The 17,102-nt window shown below is 38.2% G+C and overlaps 1 long non-coding RNA gene across 2 annotated transcripts in view; it reads right to left on the bottom strand.

The window, feature by feature from the left end:
- Positions 1–3,620: 3,620 nt before the first annotated feature.
- The window catches only part of LOC135231444 (uncharacterized), a 45,171-nt gene continuing 31,689 nt past the window's right edge, over positions 3,621–17,102 (bottom strand). For both annotated transcript variants that reach the window (XR_010322090.1, XR_010322091.1), the window contains exon 3: positions 3,621–9,567. This is a non-coding gene — a long non-coding RNA (uncharacterized LOC135231444). The remainder of the gene's footprint in view (positions 9,568–17,102) is intronic.

The following is a 17,102-nucleotide window of genomic DNA, read 5'->3' as shown; positions in this document are numbered from 1 at the left end:
ATACCACAAGTGGATGGCTTTAATAAAGAGAAGTTTATTTCCTCACAGTAAAGTAGGCTAAAAGCCCAAATTCAAGGCATCAGCTCCAGGGGAAGGCTTTCTCTCTCTGTCAGCGCTGGAGGAAGGTCCCTGTCCTCCATCTTCCCATGGTCAAGGAGCTTCTCAGACACAGGGACCCCAGGTCCAAAGGACGCGCTCTGCTCCAGATGCTGCTTTCTTGGTGGTATGAGGTCCCCAACTCTCTGCTTGCTTCCCTTTCCTTTTATCTCTTGAGAGAGAAAAGGTGGTACAGGCCCCACCCCAGGGAAACTCACTTTACCGTGGATCAAGGAGGTGACCTGGTTAATGGTGGTGTTAAAATCCCACCTTAATCCTTTTAACATAAAAATACAGTCACGAAATGGAGGACAACCAGAGAGCACTGGGAATCATGGCCTAACCAAGTTGAAACATATTTTGGGGAGGACACAATTCAATCCATGACAAGAGTAACTTGAAAGTACCATAAGAAGTATTGTGCTTTACCTTTAAATTTCATACAAATGTAAAATTCCACTCCTACTCTATATTTGTTTTAATATACAAATTATGTTTTAAATTACCTGTCCTCAAGTAAATTTCACCCTATAAGAAAACGTTCTATTCCTCACCCAAAACATTCTCATTATTTATCGTACTTCTACAGGTTTGTGACCTACTAACAGTGAATCTGATAAAATCTATTTCACTTATTTGCCACAAAAAAATACATAGTGCATTTATAATTGTATATGATGAAATATCAAATACACCCCAAGAGAAGAGAACTACCATTTAAATGAGGCTTTAGTGAAAACTGCAACCTCTGCTACCAATTTTACACTTCTGATCATCGGTAGAACTTTCCACAGGCTAGTTTCTGGCTCCAACATTACACACCTTTTTTCTCTTCCATTAACCACACACTTCTGCCACCAGGCAACACAAAACGCATTTATATGGTGATACCATCTCTGGTTTTTCTCTTTGATGTCCCAACACTTGGAGTTGAAAGAGTGGGGGGCAGGAGTATTCCTAGAAGCCAATTCTAAAGTGGAACAACCCAAAACACCTCAACTATTCACAAACCACATAAGCATATTCCACTAAGCCTAAAATAAAAATAAAATAAAATAATGTATCCCAAATTCAACCTTTCTTAGGCAGGGCCCAAAAATGTCTGCAATTGAAAACTCCTTCCCCTCCTTTCTTTGTCTTGCTAACCACGAGCTTGTTTTCAACAACATTTTTCAGGAAGTCGCAGCAGGTAGTGGCTCCATCTACTGAACTGGTCCAAACTATACCTTAAAGCATGTGCAGATTGAAGAGATCACGTCCTTCAACTGACCCCGGGCCCAATTGTCACCATAAAGAATGATATTTCCCAGCCCATAACTTCACCCACTCCATTTTAGAAGTGAGAGGTACCACCACATCTGATGGAAAATGATTTAACATCCGGACCTCCAGACACGGGCATGGGAGGGCTAAGGGCAGAGAGTTCCGGGTACCAAACCCAACCATCAATGCCATTGGAAACAAAAAGCTCCCCAGCCCACTCAGACAATGAGCACTTGGCCTTATGGTTGCTAGACCCCGCATTGCTCCTTGTCTGCGCAGACAGTAAACTTGCCACTTTCTGTTTCCTGTGTAATTATTGTCCATCTTATTTCCATCAGCTATTAGGACAGGACAAGAACTCGAGTAGCGTTCAGTTACACAATCACACCAATACCATTTGACACAAGACAAAATACCATGAAAGGGAGGTCACAGTAGAAAGAGACAGATCTTAACTAGTTGTGATTAAAATATCTTACTTTTTTCAAATGTACAAAAACCTAGGACCCAATGAACACATTGCTAGGGTCCTTCCAGGTCCTTAGAAGGAAGCTGTGCAAGTGAAAGACCCTGAAGCTTGAACTTCATTAGCTTCGTAATAAATCCATCTCTGCCTACCCATATTTACCCAGCTCAAGACATTCTGTTTGTCCTTCCTTCACCCGAATTTTCTGTAATTTTTGCAACAATCCTATTTATGACATTACAGAAGCCAACAAAATCACAATAGCATTTACCTTGTACTAAGTGACAAACACTACGTGGAGCACAAAACAAAGGGAAGTAACATATCCTGAGAGCATTCCATGTGTAAAGTGCCACATCAGTCTTTCAAAGCATGATGTAAGTAACATGCCCATAGTCACCCAAGAGTGAGCATTTGGTGGAGATGGGACTTGAGCTTAGGTTTGCATAACACATTGTGAAGTTGAAAGAAATTTTTGTAAGCCACCAAAAATAAAAATCAAATTTAATCAGTAATGCTAGAAGAAAGACTGAATTATCTTTCTCTTCTCTCTATAGAAAACACTATAAAATCATCAACATACAGAGAGCTAATCAAAAGCCAAAAAAATGCAAGAAATAAGTATTATGGAGATATGTCACGCTGTTGGGTCCTGGTGGTACAGTGGTTAAAGAACACCACTTCTAACCAAAAGATTGACAATTCGAATCCACCAGCCACTCCTTGGAAACCCAATGGGGCAGCTCTACTTTGTTCTAGAGCGTCACTATGAGTCAGAATCAACACAACGGGTTTTTTACAGGTCAGGCTGTTAAATAATGCTAATTATCTAGGTTTTGTGATATTTTATGCAAGTTGTCAGCTTCTTTTAATTTATTATTTATTGTGGCTTCTTTCTTCATTCAAAATAAGCATTTACTCTCTTACCTAAACTTGTATTCTTAATTTTGTACTTTTATCCCCCGTGGTCATCAACACACACTGGCATCACTGAGACATTCATGTTCTACCTGACCATTAGTCCACATGGATTGCTATTGCCTCTTCCATCCCTTCTACTTCTCCCTTTGTTCTCTGGAGACACTCTGTGAGCTGCCCCTTGTCTCTGCCTAAAAATCTCCCCCAGGACCGACACTTCCCTGTTCCCAAAATGCTGTCACAGTAAATATTGCTGCCTCTTGGGCACTTCCAGGAAGTAGGGTCGAGGTTCCCCCTACTCCCTTTTAGTTTTATCTTACCATCTGTGCTTCTGTCGTTACACATGCTGACCCCTCCTTCATGGGACAGGGGCAAAGGACAGGGAACAGGGCACTTTCTCAGTGACACAAATTCTAAGATCTTTCTTCTCTGCTGCCATCTTCTCCCCCTACTGTGTATACTCTTTGCCTTAGAACTACAGGGAAGGGTCAGAAATACTGGCATTGAGGATGTTAAATTCTTTCAAATCTATTTTTATGGCATTTACTTCATACTCAGTGTGTCAGGCCTTGGCTTTTGAAACATAAAATCACTTTTCTCACAAACTATTTATCTCTACTGTGAATTTCTAAAGTTTAGTTTGAAATCACAGCTCAAGAACAGAATAGTTTCTATCTTTCAGAATTTCTGCCCTTCCTTCTCTACTCTTATGTAATGGAAACCAAGGTCTATAGCAGGGCTGTCCAATAGAAATATAATGTGAACCATGTATGTAGTTTGAAATTCTCTAGTAAAAAGTAAAAGTAAAAAGAAGTAGGTGAACTTAATTTTAATAATACATTTTATTTAACACAATATATCCAGAATGTTGTAATTTTGACATATATCAGTATAAAAATTATTGAAGATTTTGCATTTTTTGTTATTAAATATTTGATCTTATGTGTATCTACATTGACATCTCAATTTGAACTGGCCATATTTCAAGTGTTTAATAGCCACATATGGCTAGGGGCTAACATACTGGATGGTGCAAGTCTGGACAGAAGGGAGGAAGAGCCACAAGGTTAAAAGTAATACCTTGAAACAAAAGTGTATTGGTTATTATTTTAAAATATTGGCATGCTGGTATGCAAATTGGCATGTTGTTTTTATTGTTAGTTACCATCGAGTTGCCTCTGACTCATGGCCACCTTATGTATAGCAGAACAAAACATTGCCAGGTCTTGCACCATCCTCACAATCTTTTGTATGTTTGAGCCCATTGTTGTAGGCAGTATGTCAATCCATCTCATGTAGGGTTTCCCTTGTTTTTACTGACCCTCCGCTTTACCAAAGATGATGTCCTTTTCTAGCAATTGGTCTTTCCTGATGATGGGTCAAAAATAAGTGAGACAAAGTCTCATCATCCTCTCTTTTAATTAGCATTTTGTACTTCCTTCAAGACAGATTTATTCGTTCTTCCAGCTGTTCATGGAATATTCAATATTCTGTGTCAAAACCAAAATTCAAGTGCATCAGTTCTCCTTTGATCTTCCTTTTTCATTGTTCAGCTTTTCCATGTATATGACGCAATTGAAAAGACCATGGCTTGGGTCAGATGTGCCTTAGACATCAAAGTGACATCGTTGCTTTTTCACATTTTTAAGAAGTCTTTTGCAGCAGATTTGCCCAATGCAATCTATCATTTGATTTCTTGACTGCTGTTTCCATGGGCATTGATGGTTGATTCAATGAAATCTTTGACAACTTCAATTTCTTCCCTATTTATCATGATGTTGTTTACTGGTCCAGTTGTGAGGATTTTCATTTTCTTTAGGTTCAGGTGTAATCCATACTGAAGGCTGTGGTCTTTGCCCTTCATCAGTATGCACTTCAAGACCTCTTCACTTTTGGCAAGCAAGGTTGTGTCATCTGCATATCACAGGTTAATGAGTCTTCCTCCAATCCTCATGCCATATTTTTCTTCATATAATCCAAGTTCTTGGATTATATGTACAGTGTACAAATTGAAAAAGTAAGATGAAAGGGTATAACCTAAATGGGCAAAGGATATGAACAGACACTTCACCAAAGAAGACATTCAGGTGGCCAGCAGACACATGAAGAAACACTCATGATCATTAGCCATTAAACCAAAAACCAAGCCTGTTGCTGTGAAGTCAATTCGGACTCATAGCGACCCTATAAGACAGAGCAGACCTGCTCCATAGGGTTTCCAAGGGACAGCTGGTGGATTCAAACTGCCAACATTTTGGTTAGCAGCCAAGCTCTTAACCACTGCGCCACTAGGGCTCCCATTAGCCATTAGAGAAATGCAAATCAAAACTACAATGAGATACAATCTCACCATGACAATACCGGCACTAATCAAAAAAACAGAAAATAATAAATGTCAGAGAGGTCCTGGGTAGATTGGAACTCTTATACATTGCTAGTGGGAAAGTAAAATGGTACAACCATTATAGAAAATGATATGGCACCTCCTTAAAAATCTAGAAATAGAAATTCCATACCATCCAGCAACCTCACTCCTTGGAATACATCTTAGAGAAATAAGAGCCATCACACAAACAGACATACGCATACCCACATTCATTGTAGCATTATTCACAACAGCAAAAAGATGGAAACAATCTAAGTGCCCGTCAACAGATGAATGGATAAACAAATTACAGTACAGTACATACACACAATGGAATACCACACAACTACAAAGAACAGTGATGAAGCCAGAAAACAGCAAACAACATTAATGAATCTGGAGGGCATTATACTGAGTGAAATAAGTCAATCACGAAAGGTCAAAAAGTGTGTAAGATCACTATTATAAAAACCCAAGAAAAGGTTTAGACAAGAAAAAAAACAATTTTTAATGATTATGAGGGTGGGGAGGGATGAGGAGGGCAAATCACTAACTAGACAGGTAAGTGTCAACTTTAGTGATGGGAAAGATAGCACACAATATAAGGGAAGTCAGTACAACTTGACCAAGGCAAAATCATAGAAGTTTCCTAGACATATAAATATCTTGAGGAACAGAGTTGCTGGGGCTGAGGGCTGGGGACCATAGCCTTGGAGAACACCTAGGTCAATTGGCATAACATAGTTCATAAGGAAAATGTTCTACATCCTGTTTTGGTGAGTAGCATATGGGGTGTTAAGAGCTTGCAAGCGGCCATTTGAGATACATCTATTGGTCTCATCCCATCTGGAGCAAAGGATAATGAAGAAAACAAAAGATACAAGGAAAATATTAGCCCAAAGGACTAAAGGACCACATGAACCACAGCCTCCACCAGCCTGAGCCCAGGAGAATTAGATGATGCCCAGCTAGCACCACCGCCAGCTCTGACAGGGATCACAATAGACAGTCCCGGGCAGAGCGAGAGAAAAATGTAGAACAAAACCAAATTCACAAAAAAAGACCAAACTTACTGGTCTGACAGAGACTACAGGAACCTGCAAGACTATGGCCCTTGGACATCTTGCCAGCTCAGAACCGAAGCCGCTCCGGAAGCCCACTTCTCAGACGAAGATTACCCAGAACCCACACCCGGTGCAAAGATTAGGCAGACCTAGAAAACAAACAATAACCTATGTGAGGAATGTGCTTCTTAGTTCAATCAAAAATACTAGATCGAATGAGCAACTCCTGCCCAAAAGCAAAGATGAGAAGGCAGGAAAAGACAGGAAAACTGGATGAATGGACACGGGGAAACTGAGGCGGAAAGGGGAAGAGTGCTGGCACATGCAAGGATTGCAACCGATGTCACTACATATATAAATTTTTGAATGAGAAACTGAGTTGAGCTGTAAATTCCCACCTAAAGAACAATAAAATTTAAAAAAAGAAGAAGAATGGAAGGATATAACCTTGCCGAACACCTTTTCCAATTTTAAACCAGCAAATTGGTACTGTTGGCTAGAAATAATGGGGCTAAAAGATAGAAAATATCGCCCTCTACTGGTCGAGTCAGAAACGACTCGACGGCAGTGGGTTTTTTTGGGTACTGGTCCTGAGGTGGAAAAAAATCAAAGTGGTGAACCAGCTGGATCCAAGAAAAGGACAGCAACAGGCCCATTAAGAGGACAAGGTACTATAGAAACGAATTGAGTCTCCAATCTCATAGTTATCAAATAGGATACTCCCAAAGTCCAATTAAGAATTTACGTAGTCTGGAAGAGGGATGATTAGCGATATTTTAAGGAAAATCAAGGTGTGTATAAGCAAAGTTTGAGGCATTGGTGATTCAGTGGTAGAATTCTTGCCTTCCAGGTAAGAGACCCAGGTTCAACTCCCGGCCAAGGCACCTCATGCTCAGCCACCACCCATCTGTAAATGGAGGCTTGCTTGTTGTTATGATGCCAAACAGGTTGTCAGTGGAGCTTCCAGATTAAGACGGACTAGGAAGAAATGCCTGGTGATCTACTTCTAAAAATCAGCTGGTGAAAAACCCCATGGACCACAACGATTCAATCCCACATCAATCATGGGGATGATGCAGGACTTTCTTCATTCAGTAGGAAGAAAGGCCTGGCAATCTGCTTCCAAAAATCTGCCAGTGAAAAACCTATGAATCGTTATGGTCTGATCCACAACCAATTATGGGAACAACACAGGGCGGGGCAGCATTTTGTTCCCTTGTGCAGGGGATCACCATGCATCAAAAGCCAGTTTTGACAGCAGCTAACAACATAAGCAACATAAGCAAAGCAAATAAGTAAGTGATGCCTATAATACCACAAGACAGAGTGAGAAAGAAGGAAACCAAATCCTGTAATTTTTTCAACTGTCTAATTATCCCTTGGGTAGGAAGGTCCCCATGGGCCAGGTAGTGAAGTCACACTAAAAGGACCATAAAAAATCAGGGCGTGCATGAACGCTCTGATCGTACACAAACCGTACCAGGCTCATTTTCTCAGTGAAATACTGACAGATCTGACCAGTAGACATCTAATCTAAGATGAAAGAATCAGCATTCGAGAAACTTAATAGGACTAAGCAAACACAAACTAAACTTTTAATTGTTAATTCATTAAGACCTTAAATTTGTAAAACTAAAACAGGTAGCTATATATCCAGTATGAAGTTGATATATGGTAGAGAGATTTTAGACATAGACATAGGACAAAAAATTCCCACAATTATTCAGTTCAGGTTAATTAAGGAGGTTAATTAATTCAAACAATTAGTTTGAATTAAACTTCTTTCAAATGTATAACAGCAAGAAAATATTAATATAAGACCATCTCAACTTGTCATACAATTATATTCCCTCTAGAATATACTAAGCATTTTTTAGGATCTAAAGAGTCTACTGAATTATTTCAGTGTCCCTGAGTGAGAATAGAACAATCGAGAAGTCGTAGAAGGAAGCTAGCACATATAAGATCACTTTCTGTGTAGATATTCACACTTGCTCCACGCTGCCACTCCAGGTGGATATCCATCACTGGTTTTGGCGAACACATTCATGTCACAAATTGCCCCCTCAGTAATCCAGATTCAACCTCTTGAAGACCAGTATATATTGCTAAGGACTTTTATTGTCATCTTTCATCCTAACATTCTGAACTATCTTTCACTCAATAGTGCTTGCCATCCTTCCTTCTAAGGACCGCACTGGCTATACTTCCAAGACAGATTTGTTCGTTCTTCTGGCAATCCATGGTATCTTCGATATTCTTGGCCAACACCATAATTCAAAGGCATCAATTCTTCTTGAGCCTTCCTTACTCATTGTCCAGCTTTTGCATGCATATGAAAAAAAAAAAAAAAGGCTATTGAAAATACCATGGCTTGGGTCAGGTGCACCTTAGGCCTCAAAGTGACATCTTTGTTTTTTAGCACTTTAAAGAGGTCTTTTGCAGCAGATTTGCCCAATGAGTCATTTAATTTCTTGACTGCTGCTTCCATGGACGTTGATTGTGGATCCAGGTAAAATGAAATCCTTGACAATTTCAATCTTTTCTCTATTTATCATGATGTTGCTTATTGGGCCAGCTGTGAGGATTTTTGTTTTCTTTATGCTCAGGTGTAATCCATACTGAAGGCTGTAGTCTTTGATCTTCATCAGTAAGTACTTCAAGTCCTCTTCACTTTCAGCAAGCAAGGTTGTGTAACCTGCATACAGCAAGCTGTTAATGAGTCTTCCTTCAAACTTGATGCCCCATTCTTCTTCATATAGTCCAGCTTCTCAGATTATTTTCTTAGCATACAGAGCGAATAAGTTTGGTGAAAGAATACAATCCTGACACACACCTTTCCTGACTTTAAACCACACGGTATCCCTTTGTTCTTTTTGAACGACTGCCTCTTCGTCTATGTACATGTTCCTCATGAGAACAACTAAGTGTTCTGGAATTCCCATTCTTCACAATGTCATCCATAATTTGTCATGATCCACACCGTTGAATGTTTCACATGTCAATAAAACACAAGTAAACATCTTTCTGGTATTGTCTGCTTTCAGCCAAGATCCATCTGACATCAGCAATGATATCCCTCATTCCCCATTCTCTTCTGAATCGGCTTGAATTTCTGGCTGTTCCCTATGGGTGTACTGTTTTTGCATGATCTTCAGCAAAATTTTACTTGCGTGTGTGATATTAAAATGATATTGTTCAATAATTTATGGATTTATTATAATTGTTTTAATTGTCAGAGTTGTTTTAAAGTCATGGTTGTTTCAAGGTCAATGATAAGCCTGATATAAGTCCCAATGAATTCGTTTCTGTTGTGTTTTTCTTCTCATTCTTCTTCATGGGATCTTGTCTCCTCTTCAATCTGGTTATCATTGATAGTGTGTTCAATGTTATTTCTAAAAAAAAAATTTTTGTAGAAATAATTAGAGCCAGAGAATAGTTTTGTTTGTTTCTACCAGTACCCAGAGGCACAGAAATCTGACTCATCTTAACCTAGTTTTAGGATTTGATATTTTTCTGGACTTCCCAGACTGCAGAAAGCCTTCCTGAAGTCCCCAAGAGGACAGATTTACTCCTGGTTCACCCTTCCTAGTACCTAACCTAAAAAAAAAGCAGGCAGTAATTTTCCAAGACCAGTGGAAGCCTTTGGTAGGCTTTAGACTCCTACTTTTGCCTCTCTAGCCCAGCTGGCCTTTCAAACTTGCATTTCATTCCCTTCCATATCAGCAAACAGCTCCAGAGCAAAAATGGCCCCAAATACTGGTCTCTCCTCTCTAGATTTCCATCCTCACCTAGATCCTGACCTAATTAATATTCATCACTATCTTATTAGTTCTTTGGTGGTATTAAGAGTTTTTCATATATCACCCAGCTTTTTAGTCATCTTGAGAAGGAAGATAATTAATCTACCATTACTGGAACGAGACATCCATTCCTGATATTTTAAGGTCAGGTCTCTTTGCTCCTAACCTACTCCACAACATTTTTGATAGGACAATGGTCCATTAACGATCAAAATGTATATAGCACTCAAAGAGATGTCTGGTCCCAATACCTGATAGTTTCCTGAAACTAAGGATGTGGATGCTTAGCCCCTGTTATTCTCATTTGGAACTTAACTGTTAATTCTGATAAAGTAGGAACAACCTCTCAGGAAACCTCACAGAACCCTGTAACAAATAAAAAGTGATTATTTATTAAAAATACAATTCATCTAAAGTTCTTGAAAATTAAACATTAATGTCCTCCTCCTGTTCTGAGTAAAGAAAAAATTAACAGACATGGAGAGTGTGTGTATGTCTGTTTGTATACTGGACTCCAAACTGTTACACTAGTTACCCTATTATTCTGAATATGTACAAAAATTTTCATCTAAAATGTAAAACAAATTATTATACCAGGACTACAAAAATATTCTCAAATGATGACATGTTAGTCTTACCAAATGATTATTATAACTCATTTTTAAGCAGAAGCAGAAAGTTTTTAAATACAGAAAAGTATAATAAAAAGTTAAAATTACCCATAATACCACCCTTCATATATTACTACCATTACCACTTTCATGACTACTTTTCTAGTCACATTTGTGTCTATATTATATGTATTTTCCTCCAAAGTTGATATTATACTGTTTTATGTACATGCTGTTATGTAACAGGAGCTCTGGTGGTGCAGTGGTTAAGTGCTACAGCTGCTAACCAAAAGGTCGGCAGTTCAAATCCACCAGCCATTCTTGGAAACCCTATTGAGCAGTTTTACTCTCTCTTATAGTGTTGCTATGAGTCAAAATTGACTCAACAGCAAAGAGTTTGTTATTTTGTTGTTGTTGTGGGGTTTTTTTTGTTGTTGTGGGGTTTTGTTGTTATATAACGTGCTTTTTCCAATTAGCTATATACCATAAATATTTTCTCATGTTGTTTTTCTAAAACATAATTTCAACATCTAAATTGTATTCTACTTTATTGATTAAACATAATTCATGTAACCAATTCCCTAAGAATCATAAAAGGATTTTGTAGAGTAAGAAAATCCATAAGGACTCTGTTGATCAATTTATACAAAAGGTAAAATTGGAATTTCCTGTCACTATGTACATTTTTTTCCTTTTTCTTCCTTCCAGAAGTAATCAGTGAGTGGTTTGGTGTTTTTTTTCCTTCACCCCTCCCTATTATTATAACATGGTATGTAGTAAGAGTACTAGGGGGAGCATTTGGTAATAGGATTCAAGATAAGGCAAGAGAGAGAGAGTATTTAGGAATAATATCAAAGGGAAGGCAGGCTGAGAGGTGGTCCATCAGGCAGTGTGAAAGGTCTGACAGGTTCAAAGACACTTCACCCACAGGATGAGACCCCTCAATCAGTCCCACCCAGTGGAGAATCAGATGGAACTAACAATGCGCTTTGGAAACCTGAGACAAAAAAGTGTGGGACCACCTGAGAAAGGGGAAGAAAGAGTTTAAAGACATCTAGAGGCCATGGAAAATTTTAAGGCCAAAGGGAAGGTTTCTTTTTTTTTTTTTTTTTTCTCCTACAAACCATGAGAGATGAAAGGATCTTGTCAGTGAGGATCCAGTGAGCATGAGTGACTGCACTCACCCCCCTATGGAGTCTTTGTGGTTTGGAAGATATCACTCTACCCTGAAGGACTACTTTTTACATTCCTGTGGGCACTGCTTGTGTGCTTGACCAGCTGATATAAGGTTGCTTAATAACGTACAGTCTTTCCAACCTCTTCTGCTATGAAGGATGTAGTTGTGGAATTACAGATAGGGAAAACCCATATACTATAGTAAGTATAGACACGTTTCTTTATCACTGCTCAAATCAGACTTTGAGTCAGCAAGCTTCTCCTAGTTAATTACCAGTAATTTATTTACCACCTCCACACCCTGTCTGCCTCACACACTGTAATTGTAGCCTGATTGGTTTTTAAAGGAGTGTCTCAGCAGGCTAGTTGAACCTAGTTACACCAATCCAATCTGTAGAAACATGCTCAGGGAAGATTTCACACCATGGCAAACAAGTGGCTATTAAATGAGGCTGCAGAGGTTATGAGCTTACATTTTCATATCTGATCAAATCTCAGTCTCAAGACAACCTTGAACCATTACAATAGCAACCATTTAATTTTTTTTTAATCTTGATAAATTATTATAAATGCTTTAAGGAAGTCAAGTAGCAGGCATATTGTACAGTTGATAGCACATAAATGCATATTCGAAAATGAAATCAACCTCCCTCGTGTTCCTCTTTCTGCACCCTCTATTTTTGTTCATGGTCCTGCCATATTCCCTGGTAGGACTACCTTCACCAAAGCTCGTAAACATATAAGAAACATTCTTCCCCTGCCCAACACGTTCAATTAGATGTCAAACCTCTCCATCTCTGTTTTGACCTCCTTGTAAAACCATAAAGAAATTACCTATTTTTAAAAGCACACGGCAAATTGCCTAGCATCATCTAAGAGTGCAATAAGGGCTAGGAATTATTACCGTTTATTATTATTATAACATTATAAGTATTATTGTCTTTTCTGAGCTATGAGGGCAAAAGAATTTAACTTTCCACTTTCATTTTCAGAAAGCATAGGAAAGTTTCAGTGAGGTAGGAAAGAGTACCAACCAATAACTAGCTCCCTGATCTCAGAGAAGTTAATCTCTCAAAACCTGTTTTGAAATCTGTAAAATGAAACCAAAAAAAAAAACCCCATTGCCGTCAAGTTGATCCTAACTCACAGTGACCCTATAAGACAGAGAAGAACTGCCTCATAAAGTTTCCAAGGAACACCTGGTGGATTTGAACTACTGACCTTTTCGTTCGCAGCTGTAGCTCTTAACCACTACACCACCAGGGTTTCCATCTACAAAACAGGGAGGCTAATAATAATTATTCTCTTTCATAGGGCTGGTGAGGATAAAATGATATATAAAATAAAGCTTCTTTGCAAAGTATTATGGATTGCATTGTGTCCCCTCCAAAATGTGTGTCAATGTGGCTAGGCCATGATTTCCAGTGTTGTGTGATTGTCCATCATTTTGTGATCTGATGTGACTTTTCTACCTCTCTGATGAATGAGGCAGGATTAGAAGCAGTTATGTTAATGAGGCAGGACTCGATCTACAAGATTAGATTGTATCTTGAGTCAATCTCTTTAGAGATATAAAAGAGAGAAGCAAACAGAGAGACAGAGGGACCTCATGCTACCAAGAATGAAGAACCAAGAGGGGAGAGTGTCCTTGGGACCCGGGGTCCCTGTGTTGAGAAGCTCCTAAACCATGGGAAGATTGATGCAAGGACCTTCCCCCAGAGCCGACTGAGAAAGAAACCCTTCCCCTGGAGATGTCACCCTGAATTTGGACTTCTAATCTCCTAAACTGTGAGAGAATAAACTTCTGTTTCTTAAAGCCATCTACTTGTGGTATTTTGATTGTAGCAGCACAAGATAACTAAGACACAAAGTATAAAGTAATACGTAAACATAAACTATTATTTCCATTCTCTTTTCATACCCGTGGCTAACAAGAGCTGCTAGATGAGGTTGCTGAAGGTTACCTACTGTGTGAAAATGAGCAGACTGAACCAGATGATGTCTATTGGTTGTAAAGTGAAGTTCGCAAACATTGATGCCAAGAAAAATTCTGTACAAAAAGTAATTTTCATCTCACACAAGGAACGCTTTGCAGATCTTCTGACAATGAAGATGTTACTGTATGTAACCAACGCTCCTTCTATATTCTGTAATGAAATGATCACTCTTTACACAAGGAATACTTAATTACCTATGTATTTTTCCCTTCTTTTTCAGAAGGATGGTTAGGGTTTCAATCCTATGTTGAAGACTGAACCGAGATGAAGAGGCACAGTAAAACTTTATATTTTGTAGTATAAACAGTTTATGTTTTAGCTTTGTATTTGGAAATAATTTTAGACTTACAGAAGAGTTGCAAAGATAGTACAAAGAATCTTCATATGCCCTTCACCCAGTTTCCCGTTATGTTAACATCTCAGATAACCCTGATACAATGACCAAAACTAAGAAATTATCATTAGTACAATTTTTTTTCTCCTACAAACCATGAGAGTCTCTACCAGTTGGCTCTGGAGCCCTGGCGGTTCAGTGGTTAAGAGCTATGGCTGCTTACTAATAGGTCGCAAGTTCTAATCCACCAGCCTTTCCTTGGAAACCCTATGGGGCAATTCTACTCTGTCCTATAGGGTTGCTATGTGTCACAATCAACTCAGCCTCAACAAGTATTAGATAAACAACAGACTGAATTCTGATTTCACCAGTTTTTCCACTACCATCCTCTTTCTGTTCCAGAATCAAATTCAGGATCCCACATTTCATTTAGTTGACATGTTTCCTTAGCCCCATCTAATCTGTGACAGGTTTTCATGTCTTTCATGACCTGACACTTCTGAAGTCAGGTTTTTTGTAGAATAGTCGTCAATTTTGGTTTTTCTGACTTTTTCTAATGATTAGATTGAGGTCATGGATTTGAGGGAAGAATACCAGAGGTGACATGCCTATCTCAGTCCACCATGTCAGGGGGGTAAACAATAGTTAAGATGGTGTTTGTCAGGCTTATTCACCATAAATTTACTACTTTTTCCTTTGAAATTAATAAATATTTAGGGGAGATAATCTTAGGCTCTGCAAATATCCTGTTTCTCCTTAAGATTTTGACATTCATTCATGGATGTTGCCTGCAGCAATGATCACTTTGGGATTCTAAGGGTGATTTTCTAATTCTCTCATTCCTCCAATATTTATTAATTAGAATTCTTCTGTAATTAAAAGTTGTCTCTTCTCTCCAAATACTTTATTTGTCACCAATAGCAATCCCTCTTCAACTTTTCTTATGTTTTAAGAACTAATTATCCTATCTTAGAGAGTTGTCAAGATAATTGTTAAGATAAAACATACACATGGAAGGCACTCAGTGAAAGTCAGTGCCATTCCTTCCACTATTTTCGTGTAAAACTGCCCCCATAGGGTTTCCTAGGCTGTAATCTTCACGGGAGCAGATAGCCAGATCTGTCCTGGCTGCTATTGGGTTTGAACCACTGACCTTTTGGTTAGCAGACAATTGCTATAACCATTACACCACTACCTAGGTGACCCCAATGTCCAAGCCATTCAATTAGCACTCCATCAACCATATCAATGAAATATCTTATCGTTAGTTAATTTTGTATGCATACAACCACACCAAACAGATTGTCAGTTTCTCAAGATGATCAACACACTTATTTATGACCACATAGACTCACAGCACTAGCATATATAAGAGAGACAAACAGAAAATTTATTGAATGAATAGATTACTGGCTATTTGATTAAAGTTAAGAGGACCAATATGTTCCACTCCTAGGTATATACCCAAAGACTTGACAGCGGGGACTCAGGTACTTGTACACCAATGTTCATTGCAGCATTATTTACAATAGCCAAAAGGTGGAAACAACTCAAATGTTCATCAACAGATGAATGGATAAACAAAATGGAGTACAGACATACAATGAAATATTATCCCAACATAAAGAGAAATGAAGTTCTGATACTTGATATATGTGGATGTACCTTAAAATTTTATGCTAAGTGAAATAAACCAGACTTAAAAGGACAAATATTGTTTGATTCCACTTAAATATCTAGACAGAAAATGCATAGAGACAAAAGCTTATCAGTGGTTATCTGGGAACCTAAGGAGGGGGAAATGGGGAGTTATTGCCTAAGGAGTACCAGGCTTCTGTTTGGAGTGATAACAAATTTTTGAAAGTGAATAGTGGTGATAATTGCAACAGCACAGTGAATGTAATTAATGTCACTGAATCTTACAACTAAGACTGGTTGAAACAGCAAATTTTTGTGATATACATTTTACCACAATAAAAAAAAAAAAGATGACAAATATACTAAGAACCCTAAATAAGGGTCAATCTACATGTTCTTCCTTTGTATGCCATATTCTCCCTCCTTTGTGTCATTTTCTTCAAACCGCAGTGTCACTACATCTCTATTTCATAGTTCATTCATGTCTCTTTTTAAACCCATCATTTCTTTCCTATTTTCAAGCATCTGAGGAAGTGGGCCGAATTTTAAAACAGGTAAAGGGTGGGAATGGACAATTTAAAGAGCTACAAATGGACAATAAATAAATGAGGAGAAAAGTTCAATCTCAAAAGTTGAACTTTTGCAAGTTCAAATAAAAGCAAGATACTATTTTTGCTCTATCAAGTTAAGAAAAGTCATTTTAAATCAGAGATTCTCAAACATTAATATGTGTTCAAATCACCTGGGGATCTTGTTAAAATGTAGATCCTGACTGGGGGAATTAGAAGGGACCAGCAAAGCTGCATTTGTCCCAAGCTCTGGGTGGTGACAATGCTGCTGGACTGGGGACCACATTTTGAACAGTCAGGCCAATTGTAACCATAATGATGAGCATTGGTGAAAATAGCTGTCTGCTGAACATAGCTGATTCTGTTGTAAATCAATACAAACTTTTTGAGAAGTAGTTTGGCAGTACAGCTTAGAGTAGTGCTTTCCAGCACTAATGGTACACTAAAATTTCCTGGAGAACTTTACAAAAAAACTATGCCCAGACCCCATCCCAGACAAATTAAAGCAAAATCTCTGGGGGTGGAGTACAGTAATGGGTATTTTTAATCAAAGAATATAAAGGATATTTTAATAAATAAAAAATGTGATTATATGGATAATCAATATAAAACCAACATTAAAATAGAAGGTAGAAAAATCTTCATAATGTTGAATTTTAAAAAATGATATAAACCATATCATAGTATAATCTTAATTATTGATACAGTCATTCAACAATTTAATTATTGAGTGACAATACTATTTAGACTCTTGGGAGAAATCAGTAAACAAATCAAAAAATCACTGTAGTTTACATAAATC

The sequence above is a fragment of the Loxodonta africana genome, chromosome 5, assembly GCF_030014295.1.
Source record: "Loxodonta africana isolate mLoxAfr1 chromosome 5, mLoxAfr1.hap2, whole genome shotgun sequence".
Taxonomy (NCBI): domain Eukaryota; kingdom Metazoa; phylum Chordata; class Mammalia; order Proboscidea; family Elephantidae; genus Loxodonta; species Loxodonta africana.
Note: the sequence above shows the minus strand (reverse complement) of the source record. Positions and strands in the feature narration are given on the sequence as shown.